Genomic DNA, 15453 nt, shown 5'->3' with positions numbered 1-15453 from the left:
ACTGGCCTGATTATAGTATATTAATACCTCTGTCAAAAAAAAATGAGTCTTTTGGAGTCCTCTTTGATTTAAAGATAATAATGCCATGCTCTCCGTTTGGACAGAATAACAATCTTTTGCATTGCATTGAGGTTGATTAAAATTGGGGAACTTCTGCATTGATGTTTCCTTTGTTGATTGCCATAGTGAACTTCTAATGGTGTACATATGACTAAAATGTAAACATAAATGGAGTATATATGACTAAAACATAAAACTTTCATCGGACACAAATTATCTGGCTCATTGTAAATCTGTATCTACAAAGTTTTTCATTAACCATGATTCCAGTTTCTGCTTTGCTGTCATGCATATGCAAATTTCCTTTAATGTGGGAATCCATTAAAATAGTTACAAGCATTAAAGTTGTATAACAGCACACAATACACGTGTGTGTATGTTTTATTCTAATCGTAAGTACTGCCGTGAAAGGCCTCGGGACTCTCCACTGGACCCCACAATTTCCGATGTCACTTTCCAATTATTATGAAGTCTGTTTGGGGACTACACACATGAATAAGTGGAAACATTATTAAATGGCAAATTTACTAGACAAGTGAGAATTTTGTGTGCTAGGAAAAAAAAACATTAGTGGTTATACAATTTTACAGTTCCCAGTGCTTCTTGGGATAAAATAGTCTTCTCAGTGCCTTAGCACAGCGTTAGCCAGGAGGTCAATGCAGTGGTCAAAGTCTCATGTGGGTGGCTTTGCTGATGGTGAGATTCATGCACACACATCATATCAAAGGGGCAGTGGGGGACATGATCAGTGTCTTTAAGGCTATGATTTGAAATTCATATGCTACTTTACATTTCATTTTGTGAACAGTTAAGTCCTAAGAGATTTGCATAGTATTTCTGCTAGTGTAGTGGCATCATGAGCAGAAAATCCCAGGCACTATGCCAGCTCTGCTCACCAAGATTCTTTGGGGCTGGGGTTCAGACACCTGCACTTTAAGTACCCTCGATTATCCTTTTTCTTAAAATTCACAGCCAAATTTACTGGGCACAATGAGAAAATGACTTCTGTGACCAGTCTGCTACTTGCCAGTGGTGTCACCGTGGATAAGCTACTTCCTTTCACTGGGTCTTGGTTTCATTCTAATAAAGAGAGAATTAATGCAAACCAAGGTCCTCCCTGGCCTTAAAATATGACTCTGATGCTTGCACGTCTTTAAGTAGCTGTCACTAATTGGCCACTAGAGGAAAAAGCACCTGCCTGAGTTTGCCAGCTGGGTGGAAGGAATCCCAATTTAGTCTGAATGCATCTGAGCTTTCCTTGTAGTGAAGCTATTTTCTAATGCCTTTATGGAACTCAGTGACTTCTCCAGCAGAAATGGACTCCTTCCTCTGGCTTCCTCTAGGCAGCAAGCATTGTGCAAAGGGACTCACTTGATGCCCCTCTACTTCACATTAGAAATTAATCATAAGTTAATCGTGGACTCTGGAACTCACATATTTTGGAGTACTTTGGACTGACTCTCGAGTAGTCTTGTTTTTTTTTTTTTTTGGCCTAGTGAAGATATTTTAATGATTATGAAGTGAAAGATTAGGTCTACAGAGTAGTTTTCATAGAAAAAAATTACATATAGAATGGAAAATAAACTTTAGCCAGGATGTGTGAGTCCTGGAGATTTATTGTACAGCACGATGACCATAAATAACAATGCACTCTGTGCTCAAAAACTGCCAACCGAGTAGGTTTTAATGTTATCACCACTAAAAGGGGAAAATGTGAGCAGGTGGACATGTTAATTAGCTATATTAATTAGATATATTTCACATATATCAAATTACCACACTGTACACCACAAATGTATACAGATTTTCTTTGTCAGTTAAAGCTTTAAATACATGCTTCTCTGAGAAATGAATCTCTGAAGTTTCCGAGAAGAGAAAATATTACGGAAGGAGTAGTATATCATCTGTTTATTTTCCACTTTGGCTGTATGAGTAAAAGGCAGCAACAGTAAGCTTGAACTGCATCCTTTATTTTTCCTTGGATCAGTCTTAGGAAGCATGTGGCGTCCAGAGAAAGGAAGTGAACAAGCATCCTTCGTGGAATTGATTAAAACCAGTGTATTGTTTGGATGCCTATGTTTTATACTTCCCAGAAGAAATAAATTAAGGAATATCTAATAAAGAAGAAACAGACTTGGTCCTCTCTGAGGTTACTTTGTTTTTATCTGAATACAACATTAACTGGAACCTGTGTTTTTCTTCACTTTCCCTGCAGGCAGAGAGGGTGGTGTCAGAGAGGATTTCCACACTTCCTTGTGGGTGACTGGAGTTTGGATTTAGAAAGGAAGAGCCAGAAATGCATGTTCCTCTGTGTCTTTGAGTCCCCACACCTTTGTCTTTCTTTTCTAAGCTTCATTGCCCTCACCTCCCAGAAGCTACAAGAAAAGGCACAGATCTGCTGGCCCCTTCCCTCAGCCCCAGCCCTCTGTGTCCTGGGGAGAACACATGGTAGTGCTTCCCCAAGCATCTCCATGCAGCAGCATCTCCAGTAGCTGAAAACTTTTCTGGAGCTGCTGCCCTGCTTGCTATAGGTAACCACTGGCCTAGGAGACTTCCAAGCTGAGCACTCAAATGCTGCACTCCTCACGGCTGCCAGCCCCAAATCCTTTGCACTGGAAGAGCTCCATTTCTAGCAAATCTAATTTCATAATGAAGAAGGAGGAAGCAGAACCTTCCCCAAATTTTCAATTCCCAGGAAAGTCTTTGGGAAAGCTAATGAGGCAGGAGGGGCTCTCAAAGTTGCTCTTGAAAAAAAGCAAATCGAAATGTTCAGTGCAAGAGCAGTGTGAGATTAAAAATCGAGGTTTTAAGAGTGTTAAGTGTCTCCAAGGACAAGGCACTTGAGGCTGGGTGAAAGGAAAGACAACCCAACAGTGCCTGCTGGAGGGAGATGGTCAGCACCGCGGACAGCGCCCCAGCAGGCCACAGAAGGGGTGGCAAATCCTAAATCATATTTCCCCCCTTCCTTTTGGAGCGCTGGGATGGAAATCAGGGTCTCTCACATGCAAGATGAGGGCTGTGCCACTAATTAGTATCGCAAAACTATCTTTTTTATGCAGCAGGTGTCAGAAGTAGAAGCCAGTACAGTGAGTCAGTACAAGCTGGAAACGAGACTAAGTGTGGTCTAGCTGCAGACTTTACACTCTGGCCAAATAAAGAAAGGACAGGATGGGAAGTGTGACATTTATCCCCTTGTGATGAAGACAGATGCAATCCAGGTGCCATATTGTTATTTTTAACTGCACATCCCTGAATGTTACAAGATGGAGCCTCTTGCAGAAGACCTCCCTGCTTTGATTTCTGTGTGCCCATCAAGCTGAACCCACCAGGGTAGACTCTTAATCTCCTTGAGTGTCACTTTCCTCATTTGTTAGAAGAGGAAGATGCCCACCTCCCAAGAATGTCACAGCGATCAAATTATATCCTGTGTACAGTAGTGTCTAACAACGTCAAGCACATGTTATTCAGATGCAGGACAAGTGGGCTCCTGCAGCAATGGGCCATCATCATTCTGGTGTTTTGGGGCCAGCAACACCATACCGACTGCCTCTCTTTCCAAAGAGATGGGAGTTGTGAAGAAATCTTGCGTAAAGCCTCTCTGGCTTCTACTTGAGAAAAGTGTTCTTTTCTCTCTCTCTTTTTTTTAAAGTTCCTTTTAAAGAGTTTTAAAGAGTATGTCAGTTGACAAAAGTAGAATGGAAGCCTTTCAGTGCAGGTGGCGTATGCTGTATGTACTGTGATGTGTATGGAATATATTATATGTAGTACACATATATGAGCTTCTTGTTTGTAACATATATACATGAAATTTGCATCAACTTGAAGCTAAAACTTCATTTAATAAAAGGGAACTTTGGAGACTGAAATTTACACATCCCATTTGAAAAGTGTTACAGATCTCTCCTTTCCTCCTTCACCTCTGTTTCTGCCATTGATACATCATTTTGCATTTTACGTTCCCTCCTGGAGCTGCAGCCTTACCCTCACTTCACTGTGCTGCTAAAGATGCTGCTTTCAGCTGAGGATGCTTTATGTAGGTTTTGCACAATGACTGAAATAAACAAAGTAAATCCTACAAACAAGACGTTCTCCATGCTCCTTTACTCGGGGACCAACACGGGGACACACGGCTTCACTTTGCTCCCCAGTCTCAGGGTTGCCATGGACAATGAGGCCTGTGTAGCCTCTTTGTGTTTCCAGGCTGCAGCCATGGGATCACTTTTCACAATCAAAGAGTCTGGCAATGTACTCAAGCTGCTGTGCCCTCTGCGCGCTGCCTCCGGAGGGAGCTAAGGTGAGAGGTAGAATGGGCAAAGCAACTTTTGCAAAATGCAGTAGGACAGGACAGGCTCTTCGTGATGCAGGGGTGACAGGAAAGCTCCCTGATCCTTGAGCAAGATTTCCTTCTCTGTAAAGGACCAGAGAGCCAGAGTCTCCAGAATCTTCCCTGAGATGGATAGTTTGATAGGAGAGGAGGAGAAAGTTCACCAACACCTATAGTGTATTTCCTGGGTTTAATTCTGCAAGCATTTGTTTGAGCCCTTTGTGCTCACCATAGATCCATGAAAGTGACCACTACAAAGGCCACACCCACTGCTGCGGAACCATCTTTCAGTCTGTGCACCACCCTCTCTGTGACCTCCTGTCCTCTTCCTTGCTCAGGAGCACCCGAACCCCAAAAGGGCTCCAGCCTCACACCAGTCCTGGCTCGGAACCAGCTCATGTGGGCCCACAGGCACACTGTGCACTTAAAGGGCTCTAGATCTCATTGTTCCAAATGTCCAGTTTCTATTTGGTGATCTCAGAGTCCCGTCCTCTCGATGCACAGACTGGAGCTGTAAGTTTTGCCCAATCCCAACTCGGTCTTCCCTGGAGTTTCCCAGAGCATCCTGGCTGCCTGGGTCTCAGGAACAGGGCTGGGAGTGAACACCCTGGTCCCTCACTTTGTGCTCCCCGGGGCAGGGGAGGGTAATGAATGCCAGGGATAGGGACAAGAAAGGAGACTTCAAAATAGTCTTAGTTTTCTCAGAGGGGAATGGCACTGAGTGGGAACACAAGGGGACGTGGCTTTCACACCTTGCCTACAGGAAGGTTGATGAAAAATAACCCTGGCTTCGCACCTTCCCTGCCCTTTAGAGAAGTGAGGGTTACGTACCCACCGCCTCCAGCCAGGACCGCGGACAGCTCCCGCCCCATGATCCCTGAGCCCTAGGTCCTCCAGGGAGGAACCAGAGCCTGGTGCTGGCCACCTGGGTTGGCCGCATCCTCCCTTACTCACCTCTAGGTGTTTAGTGGGCTCTGAAGTCCAGCTTCGAGCCAGGTCAGAGCCCCAGATCTGGGAAAGTAGTGCCCCAGGAAGACTGAGGCTTGCAGTTGGCTGGGAGCTGGGCTCCTGGAAATAACAAGCAGGAGGAGGTGGCACTGGCCCCAGGAAAACAGGAGGCAGGCGACTTTGCCTTTTCTTTGAGGTGGGGTGGGGGACTTGCTGAAGGCAAACAAGCCCTAGAGGGACAGAGTGCTTATCTTGGAGTTGGTCTTCATTGCCAACAGAGAGCAGAAGACAGAGACACGTCAGAGGGCTCTGCTCAGGCTGAGATTTCCAGGCATACTGAGCGCAGTGCCTCTGCTTCCTCCTCCCAGCCCTGGCTCTGTGCCCTTCCTCACTTGGCTCCTGTGGGGCAGGAGCTTTCTCGATGTGGAGTCCTCGCCCAAGGTCCTTCTCCACCACCGGGAGCTCTCTACACTTCACACTCTCACTTTTAAACCTGCCAGTCTCCATCCGTGTGCAAACAGCCTGGAGGGAAGTGGAGTCCCCAGGTCCCAGACAGGACCGGAACCTTAGGGCTCTGCCCTTCTGCTGGGAAGTGAGGAGGGAGACCCTTTGGCTCCACTCTGGTCTTGGGTGGAGCTCCAACAGCTTCCTGTTTCTCCAAGGCAGTAGAAGCTTTTTAAGTGAACAGTGAACGCAGAGCTGGAGTCTTTCTTCTGTGTGGGCAGTGGGTGGAGGCACATTTCAACTCATCAGAGCAACAGCTTCCCAGTGTCTGGACTCTGGGCACCCAGGATAGGATCAGGGCTGGTCCTGGAGGCAGTGGCAGGAGATGAGGTGGACTAGGAGAGGCAGAAGCAGGAAGAAGGGGGCCTCGTGGATTTTCTTCTTGGTTGTGTCATGGTGGCAATGTCTTTGAGGGGTCAAAATCCAAAATATTGCTTAATGTGGGTGTCTGAAGTACAGTTAGAAGCAGGAGGAATTTGTGGAAGGAAGTGCAGGAATCTGAAAATGAAATACTTAGTGACATTTTACGACTCAGTACAAGATGGGAAAGCTCCCACCGCCTGACCTCTGGGTAGTTGCTAACTGCTCTAGAAGGATACGGACTGGCGGGTGAAAGAAACAGCCTATGATCGCCGCAGCAGTTCAGGTATTAGCAGATACCTGTAATACATTCACGTTTTTCTTAGTTGGGTAAAAATGGACAAAAGGCAAAATGAAACAGGAATGCTTCCCATGTTTCATTCACTGTCAATATTATATTTTTGATGCACTGTACTTGTCAAAAATCTCTCCGCTTTTATTTGCCATTTTAAGTAACTGTAACATTTGCAAGCTATTTAGAATCTCTCCCCACCTCTCCCCGCCATCACATACCATACACCACACAGGTGCAAGTGTGTATATCCTCATCTCTGATTTGTATCGAATGCTAGTGAAAGGCACTCAGCACTTTCCACAGCCCACGATCAGAAAGGGGAAAGTCACTTTCCTTTCCTTCCTCACACCGAGGCTCCCGGTGTCACTTTTCACATCTCTCCCTCCGTGTCCTCGTGCGGAGCCCACTGCCAGACCAGCGAATATTGTGAAACAAGCCAGACGTCCATTGGGAAGAGATCGCTGTGACAGAGTGTAATCTGTAGAGTGGGTTGTTGTGTGGAAGCGCTACATAAAATGAGGTACAGCTGTAGACGGTGACCAGGAAGATGAGGAGGTACCTCTAAGGGAAATCGTGACACTTGTATGTGTATATATATACATGTACATGGTATACGATATATATGATATATTAGTACATATATATTCGTGTGTGTGTATATATGTGTGTGATCACAGAGAGGAAAAAAGACTAGCAAGTATGAATGGTGGCAGTCACCACTATTGACACTTGAAAAGAGGTAAGAGATTTTCCTCACTTTTTATCTTATGAATCATTTGCTATGATTTAGAAATAATCCATCCCCTTTAAAACCCATGCTTGAAATTAATTCCTCCTGGGCCAGGGATTTAGCTCAGTGGTTCTGCCACCTGCCTCACAAGGGCAAGTTCCCGAGTTCGATCCCCAGTACCCAACAAAAAAGAACCCCTCCTGTGAGATATTAAGTCATGGGACCAGGTGGGAGCTTTAAGAGGGATCAGGGCTCTGCCCGTGTAAAGGGCTAACGGGCTGTCCTGAGTCTCCTGCTCTTGGAGCCGGTCTGTCCAGGCCTCTTGCTGTGTGCTGCTCGGTGCTGCTCAGGATCCTGCCAACAAAAGGCCATCGCTAGACATGGCCTTGGCCTCAGCCCAGAGCCATTGGCCGTACCAAGCTCTTCTCCTCATAACTCACCACCTCTGAGGTGTTACACAGATGCAAGATGGACCCAGCCACTGATTTGTAGAGCGGAAAGCTCCTGTGATTAAAGGTATTCTGGACATGTTTTCCAGCTGTTGCTTTTATTTTCTTTATTTCAATATTTTGTATAAGAAAAATACTACTGAAATCAGGGAAAAGACAAAGTACCTGAACCTTCATTTCTGATGTTGTCTTCAGCTCCTCGAAGAGAAAGTGCAGAATCCAGACCTCCCGAGCAGCGTGCTCTGTCCCGGACAGAAGTTCACACCACGGGGGTGGCACGAAGCCCAGTTACTCGTGCCTCACGGCAAGAGCTCGGATGCGTCCTGTGCAGCCTGGGGAAGGGGTATGCCTTGCCACTCTGGCTTTGCAAACCATCCCTGAGACTGGAGCTGAGGTTCTGCAGCTTCTCTGAAGTGACTCTGGCACAAACCTGGTTTCATTGTGAGCGCAGCCCCTGGAACTGCCGAGTGCTGCATCGTCGTCATCTCCAGGCTTTGTTTTCTCAAACTTTTCCGACCAAGGAGGCAGCAGCACCTATGGAATAAGCAAGGGAGTAGAAGTCAGGCTGGACCTTGCTTTTCCCCCTCACTGATTAAATCTTCAACCAAGTTATTTATCACCCCTGGCTGGGCTTCCTCGCCAATCACAAGGGAATATAAAAGCACTGACCTCATTTGAGTTTTGATAAGAATATTAAGTAAATCTGTAAAGAACTTAAAGGAAAGTTAAGGCTTAGCAGGCATTAACATTAACCCTGCCTGGAAAAATTCAAATCATGGGGCAGGGGAAACTTGTTGGAAGCAACTGGATCCTTTTCAGATAAAAATATCAGTGTGAACGAAAGTGCTGGGGCTGGAGAAACAGGAACAGATTGAGGACCCAGGAGCTGCAGTTTGCTATACTCAGATGGGGTTGTGTGATGAACTTTAGAGTCAGACTTCCTGGATCCAACTCCTGCCTCAACCGGTTACCAACGATTCCCACCCCAGCAGTTGTGTGACCTCCCTGCTGCTAGCTACAAAATGCCAACAAAGACAGTACCCACCTTTCATGGTTGTTCAATCTTCTAAGCATCCAGTGAGTGTTGGCAATTCCATCTCTCTTGCTTTATAACCAAAATGACTTCAGATGTCCTCAGTGACCACCCCATCCCTTTGCCATTCCTGTGTAGTTCGGGATGGCTGAGTTCCAGCAGACAGCCCCAAGCCTTCTTCTTAAATGCTAGGGCTTTGGACCTGCTAGTTGGCAACAACAGGAGGCTGTGGGTGACATCTATGTAAGGGCTTTTCCAGGCAAGAATGTGGTGGGAACCTTGGAAGGGGAGGCAGGAATTCCTGAGGGCGGTTTTCTGGAGGGAGAAGTGGGTTTAATGGTCTAGAATACTGGGTTGGGGCAACATGGGAACAGAGAAGGACATACTCCGGACGTGCCCGGTCTCATCTAATGAGAATAGAGCAGGAGCCTGGTTTCTGCCTCAGTGCTCTCAGTAGCTGGCGACTAGCGAGGAGGTCAGGTTCGAAGACAGAGGAGTGTCCACGGACTGCACGTCACAGTGCCTTTGGGGGAACACACAGCAGCATTTGCTCTAGGAGTTTCTGCCCCTTCTCTCCAAGTCCCAGGTTGGAGGCTTGACCAGGAGTGAACTGTTCAGATATTTTAACCTAAAAAAATTGATCTACAGTAGTGCTTTATAAAGAAATGTAATTCTCATGGCAAAGAAACATCATTGAATAATTTACTTCCTTACTGAAATCTTTGGAAGGGCATCTAAGAGAAATCCCATTTCCTGCCATGAAATATCTGGATAGTCTGTCTCTCCAAATCCCTCCCCACTCTCTCCATGAGACACACATGCACACACATGCACACACACGCATGCACACAGACACACACACAGACACACACACACACAGACACACACACACACACACACCCCTTCCGAACCCTTCTGATCTCCTGGCTGTAAAGGTAACAGTGTTTGGGATCAGAGTATGGTCTTTGGAAAAGTAGGCCAATACTAGTGGACATATACTGACTTTTACCTTATGTAGGGCAGATATTAATAAGTGACTTAGCTAGTTAGTTATAGAGCCAGGGTGTGAGTTCAAGCAACTGGACTCCAAAGTCCACAGTCTTGAAAACTATGGTTTTGTTACATCATTCCTTTGTTTTCTCATTGTTAAAATGGGAATAAAAACAATACTCCTCAAGGAAAGGGAAACAGACTTAAGAGTGATGAAGCCATAAATACATTAGTTTCTCTGACATCAAATTCTCTAATGATTGCATTTTACCAAACAAACTAAAATTCAGAGATGTTACTTCCTTTGTCACATTAGTAGATCAATCTCTGGAGCAGGCTGGATTTAACTTTGGATCTGCGCTACGTCTAGACAAAGCCTCGAAGCCATAAGGAGCCATCTACCAACTATAGGGTATCCATCATGTTTCTTTACTGCTTTGTGCCTCCATTCCCTTATCTTTAAGGGATGATAACACCTTCCTGACCCACCTGACAAAGCTGGGGTCAGAATGAAATTTAAGATGGAAACACAATCTGTAGACCTTCCAGTGACAGGGGAGCGACTGCATGGCATCGCAGAGGTGTCATCACTGTAGCGGTCTAGAAGTGTCCATCTGAGTGACAGAGCTGGGGAAGGGACAAAGTTTGGGGGACACGCCAGACACCCCTAAATCACCCACATACCAGAGATGGCCACTTGGTGGTCTGGAAGTTCCAGAGAGAGAGAGAGAGAGAGAGAGAGAGAGAGAGAGAGAGAGAGAGAGAGAGAGAACGAGAAAGAGAGAGAGAGAGAACCTACTAGGGAGGAAAAGGTGCTGACCAGGTACCTGGGGCCAGAGGTGTGGAACTGAGGAGCTGCCTCTGCACCCTCCGGGACAAAAGGAGAATCTTCGTCCCACTGGAGCACTTCAGGGCCGCTGCTCTTAGGGGAGAAGGGAGCTTCAGCAACTGAGAGCGCGGCCCCTCCCTCTCTGATCTGCTCTCAGCTGCCGTCCAACACAATCGTGGTGCTGCCTTCCCTGCAGGCACAGGGAGCCATCAGTTTGTGAAGGACGTGCTGTGTGCCAGACAGGGCTCCCAGGTACATGAGCTGGGCTCCTGCTTCCGTGGATCGGCGGCCGGATTACAGAGAGGGAGGCTGGAGAGACGGCAAAACAAGAAAAAGCAAAGAATGAAATTCTCTTGTGCTATAAAGACTGTGAAGAAAATAAACATCTGATGGCTAATTACAATTTTTATGATAGATCATAATATACTTTTAACAAGCTGAGGTTGTTTTAATGATTGTCACTACTACAACAGACCTCATGTTTTAATTTGCTTCTCAGGACCTAGTATCATAAAACTATGGGGAAACCCCCACAAATAACATCAGTTTTTTTTTTAGTCAGTTTCTGACTCAACCTAGTAATAAGTACATTTCATCTGAACTGTAAGGAAAAAAAACCATACCCAATTAATAAGTACTCTTTCAGTTAAAGTGTGTTTTGGGGGTTAACAATTCCTTGTATACACCATGTAAAGGCACAAGATCCCAATGATGACTGTAACTGTACTGTATACCTAAAATGTACCAATAAGCTTAATAAAAACAATAATTATCTGTAAATTGTGCACCAATAACATTTATAGGTATTACTTAATACAAAAGAAACAATTTAGCTCTTATGATCTTATAGTCACAGCAAATCGTGAAAAACAGGCTTGCTTTTTATTTATGTTCATTGCTTTGTTGCAAAGATAGAATGCTGCGAGGAATAAATACATTATTACATTGGGATGAAGTCCTGAGTGTGACATAGAGAGGTAACAGAATTTCAAGAAAAAGCAGAAAGACGTAAAATTGCTAACTATCATAGAAGTGTGCGGTGCAGTTTTTGACTGGACTGTTGTAAATACCAAATTGTAGTGGAATGTAGTCAATGGGTATCGATTGCCGAACGAGCTGTTTTATTTTAAAAGTCAGTGTCATTACACACCGGGTTATGGCCTCATTCTTTGAGGTATGTGGCAGCACTTTCAGGTGATAGCGTCCCTGAAGACATGGGATGGGCATAGTTACGCAGAATCTCAGGAAGTAGGGTTAAGGTTAGGGTTAGGGCTAAGCCCTGGCAGAACCCACAGGCTGCAGTAACCCCTAGGGGGAGCCTCTCCGCACACGTCGCGCTCCACGTCAAGTGCGCTCCCCTTGGAGTCCTTTTGCTCCAAACTCCTGGAGAGACACCAGCGGAAAGCCCGTGAGAGGGAAATGAGGCGTGATGTTGATAGCACTTGGAGTGTGAGTCCTGACTGTCCTCCTAACTGGCCTTCTGGTTCAGTGAGCCTCAGTTTCTCCATTTGACGTGGATGGTAGAACAAAAGCAGAAAGAGTAGAGTCTGGGATTGACTGCATGGGTTCCGATTTCAGCCTTGCCGCTTACCAGCTGGAGACCTGGGGTGTGTTCTGCCCCGCGCTTCTCCCTGTCGTCTAATAATCGCGGTAATAGGAGCGGTCACAGCGTCCGCTGAATGGAACTGCTGTGGTGATCTCCCGAATTAACACGTACAGGTACAGTCCTGTGCGGACTGTGCCTGCCCCGTCGCCCTTATGTTATCTGTCACTATTACTGTGACCTTCGAGAGACTCAATGAGAGCAAGGGAAACGCTCTGCATAAACCCTACCGCTGCTGCCCAAATAAAAGAAATGCTAATAACACTGCACAGGTTGTGGTTCTTTTGGCAAATTGCAAAACGTGCAAACAAACAAACAGAACAACGAAGAAACACTAGAACCAGTTTAACCCACAAGGAGATCGATTATTTCCCCTAACAGGGAGCCCATAGGCAGGACAATCGGGCTCCGTTATTCTGGCTCTGGCCTCCGAGTATGTTGCGGTTGTGATCATGGTGCCTCCTCACTTGTTCCTGAGACTGCCCCCGGCAGAGGCTGAGGTCAAGGACTCTCTTTGTCCCAATCCCCGACCCCTACAACTTCAAGGAGTAGGGATAATTTTGACTCATGTTTCAGGAGTCTCCGCCTGGCATGGTGGGCCAGCCCCAGGCAGAAGCAGTACGGCAGAAGGGCCGGGAGGAGGAAAGCTGCTCACAGCATGGCAGTCAGGAAGCAGAGAGAGACCAAGGGAGGAGCCAGGGAGGGAGACGGACCCAGACTGTAACATCAACCCATGTCGGAAGTATTCGAGGGTTACACACACTGATCACCTTAAGTTGGTGTCTGGATGGATTACTGCTAAATGAGGCACTGTGCCTAGTCTAGACTCATCAGAATCCAGCCCCTGAGAGGGGAAATGTGCACCACACAGTATCTCAGCAAAGGTCCCGTGACATATTAAAACTAGTCAAATGAGGAGAACTTAGAAAAGTTTTTGTGAGGTTGAGGGCCAAGTCCAGACAAACAGCAGGATGGAGTGGGACAAGGTGCTGTGAACAACAGAAAAACCAATACTGCTCTCAACCTGAGGAGTGGGGAGTTGATATTGGAGCACAGGAACACTGGCTAGAGAGGCTGCCCAAGAGATCTCTGCCCATTTGTACAGGGCGCTGTCAACCCACAACTACCTAGCAAACATTTCCAACTCTCTCTGAGAGAGTCGTGAACTCGCCTGAAGGCACCCATGACACCCCAGAATGGGCCAGAGTGGAGAGGGGTGAAAGTGAGTCTGCAGGAACAATGGGAATATTGAGCCCAGGTGAGTTGTGCAGACAGTGGGCCAAAATCCTGTCCAAAATAGAAAGGGGAAAGCCGGGTGGTCAACAGGACTCTCTACTAGTGTCCTTATTCAACATAAAAACTTTCTGTTTCTTTTTCAAATATAAATCATCCAAAATTGCAGTCATCTTTAACTTGTAAGTAGAAGTCGTTCCCCAAGGGAAGAACACCAGAAGATAACAAAAAGCTGGACTTGTCACTACTCAATGAGGCATTTGGGGAAAGGCCGATGTCCTGACCTTTTAGAAACAAGTGAAGAAATCCATTCCTAGGAGGGATGGGGTAGGGCAGCGGCTGTCCCTTTGATAAGGCCAGAGAAGGCAATCCTGATGAGGCCGAGCCAGTCACATGGGGTAATTTACCGAATGCTATTGCAGTTTCAAGGCAATATTTATTTTTTTTTCTGCAATATATGATTGGTAGGAAAGAAGAAATCTGGATGTTGCCATTTTCCAAGGGAGACTTGACAACAATTGGTAATAGAGAAAAATACTCTCCTTGGAAAGTTTCATATTTCTAAGCAAAGTCATGTCCCAGTCAGAATTTACACAATTTATCATTGCATGGTGTGTGAGGGTCATCTCATTAGTTCCCAGCCAGATGCCAAGATAAACAACTCAATTCCTGAGCTGTATGACTAAGGGGCACTGTGGCGGGTGAGGAGAACGGTTCCCACCACCAGCTCTGCATGAGAACTGCTTGGGGAGCTTTAAAACATTTCAGTATCCAGACTCCACCCCAGGGCAATTAAATAGGAATCTCTTCCAGTAAGGTGCAGGCGTTAGTTTTTGCAGAGAGCCCAAGCAATCTGAATACGCTGCCCGGGCTGAGATCAGATGCACCATTCCTAAGCCCACCAGCTGCTTGGCTGATTCAACAATTCAACACTTACAGCCATCATGGCCTGTGGAGCCTGTGGCTCAGTCTTTTAGCAACGTGATGAAGGATGATTAAGGCCAATCTTAAGAATGGGGGCTCTGAGATCTGGTTGTCTCAGTCAAATTTTGAGTCCATTCCCGGGCTGTGTGACTTTGAGAAAGTCACTTGATATTTTGGAGACTTGGTTTCACCATGTGAAAAACGGGGGCAATGGTCGGAAGTGCATCCTGGGGTCTTTTGAGCATTCATTTAGAAAGTATTCATGAAGGTCATAGTGCAATAGCCCCACAGACGAATTCTCACTAAATGCACGCTAGTCTTATGTGTCTAGATCGGAGCCCCCTGGAAGTCGTAGAAGGGTCCCTGCACAGTCTCAGCTCTCGGTGTGTAGTCCCCTGGCATGGGGCAGGAAGAGGAGGAGTAGCTGCCTCTTCTGGCTCCTTACTACTCAGCATCTGTGGGTGTGTTAGATGCTTTGGGGTCATCAGCAATAAGAGTTACAACTACTTTATGAATAATAGACTGTACTGAGAGAGTGTGCCAGGTACCTTGGTTGGTGATTTCCATCTCCTCAGTCCCCACAAGAACCCCACAGAAATAAGCAGCACCCCCACATCACTAATGAGGGCCCTTAGGCCCAGGGAGCATTAACAACCTTCTCAAAGGTAGCCAGCTTGAGAACTGACCAAATAAGGATTCAAACCCAGACAGCTCTGGCTTTAGAGCTCTGCTCTGACGATGTCTTTCCGCGGTGTTTAGTGGCATCCTCCACCTGAGGCCTGCTCTAATTTCTCTAGCAACAAAACAAAACACCCTTGCTGAACAAATGGGGCTGTGTCCCGGGGCTGCAGCTTCTCAGTAAATCCAACCTTTCCACGGTGGCTAGACGTAGAGCACAGGAGGCTGAGGGCAGACACTGCAGAACTGGCTTCGGCCATGGAGAGTACAGACACGCGGGAAAGAGGGCTCCAGAACTGCTTCAGAAAGTGGCAGGAAGGACGGGATGAGCGTGTCCCAAGCGCGAGGGAGAATTTCGAGCAGCTTAACGACGATCTGTCTCTTACTGTACTTGATTTTTAAAATTGAAACATTCTCTGCATTTTTTCAGTCACACCTGGTAAGTGAAGCCCTCCCACGGTACCTCGGCCCAGAGATTTCCCTGGAAGGAGAG

The sequence above is a fragment of the Fukomys damarensis genome, unplaced genomic scaffold (genome assembly GCF_012274545.1).
Source record: "Fukomys damarensis isolate Sample0158 unplaced genomic scaffold, DMR_v1.0_HiC HiC_scaffold_15, whole genome shotgun sequence".
In the NCBI taxonomy this organism is placed as follows: domain Eukaryota; kingdom Metazoa; phylum Chordata; class Mammalia; order Rodentia; family Bathyergidae; genus Fukomys; species Fukomys damarensis.
Note: the sequence above shows the minus strand (reverse complement) of the source record.